Here is a 1,406-nt window from a genome sequence, read left to right on the forward strand (position 1 = left end):
TGCCTCATTTTGGCCTTAGAGAGGTGGATTCACAGAAGTCACGTTCTTCTCACAGCATGTTTCGTAAGTCTTTTCCAAGAGTATCTGGATATTCTATCAGAATCTATTATAAATAGACCTATAAAACCTCTCCACTCTGAGTCTGTCCGCGTGCAGACTGACCAGAAGTGGACATGAATGAGAGGTTTTTTCAAGTTAATGACAATAGTCATGGCTAAGACATAGAATTGCTGCAGATCGTGTTAGGGAATGAGGAAACTGTCCTCTGCCGATACCTCTGTGAACCACATAGCGAGGTTTTTTCTTCACTTTCAGAGGGAGAATCACCTATGTATATATCTGCTATCAAAGAACGCAGTTAAAGGCCATACTCTGTCTCTACAAAGGGCGGAATTAAGAGATAAACAGAGGATTAAGATCTTCGGGAATCTTATACGATACGCAATACGACAAGAGTAGGATATCATGTACTTCGAATGGGATTTTTTTTTTTTTTTGTGGCCACAGATTCCGTGTTCCGACAAAATGGAACTGCTCCTCATCTGACTTCTTTGAGGAAGTTTATGAAGGAATTCTTTGTTTCTCTTAGCCCTAAACGACCAAGAAGACAAGTGAATTTTTTGTGCATTGGAATCTCGCATCAGATTCAATGGAGACTCGGCAATGGGTTCTTGCCAGCATAGTATGTCGGGCAAAAGAAATAAATCCCTCTATTCCTGACGCAACGCTTTCAGAGAGAAGTTTAGTTGCCCAGGCAGGGTACTTACATTTTCATCTACAGAAGAAGATATGGTTTAACGTTTGCCTACAGAGTCTTCCGGGTGCGATGAGGGCTCAAAATGCTTCTCAGAAGGTATTCAGAAGGATACAATAAGAGCTAGAAATCAGGGTTCCGCCCAATTTCAGCTCAGTCTCTCCTTCGACTTCCAGACTCCTTCCCTTCCTTCGGGCAAGGATAGGGAAGATTCTTTGCAACGAGGAACCTCATCAACATGTAAGAAGAGATCTCGTTAGCAAAAGAAGTGTTCACGAATGATCCTCCTCGGAGGAAGACTCTTCTCTCTCGTGTTGTTAGATATCCTGTCGTCTACTGGGTGTAGCTGACTAAAATCACCTCCCCTGGCCAGGGGCCAAAAGCTCAAAGGGGAAGAATTTCTTCCACCCTTCTCCAGTCTCCTGATAAACTATGTGGTTGTTCAGGACTCTCGGACAATGTAGCGCCAGCCAAGCGCCAAATGCCAATACAGGCGAAAAACGCCAGAGGCGGACAGTTCCATGGAACTCTGTCATGGTCGGATACTGAGAAGGAGCGGGCCTCCAACCTGGCGCAAATGCGCCAGAGGCGAACAAATTGGACAGATATAAGAGTGTCCGATGTGGACATCGTCAGACAGCCTAGAGACTCT

The sequence above is a fragment of the Macrobrachium nipponense genome, chromosome 3 (genome assembly GCF_015104395.2).
Source record: "Macrobrachium nipponense isolate FS-2020 chromosome 3, ASM1510439v2, whole genome shotgun sequence".
NCBI lineage: Eukaryota > Metazoa > Arthropoda > Malacostraca > Decapoda > Palaemonidae > Macrobrachium > Macrobrachium nipponense.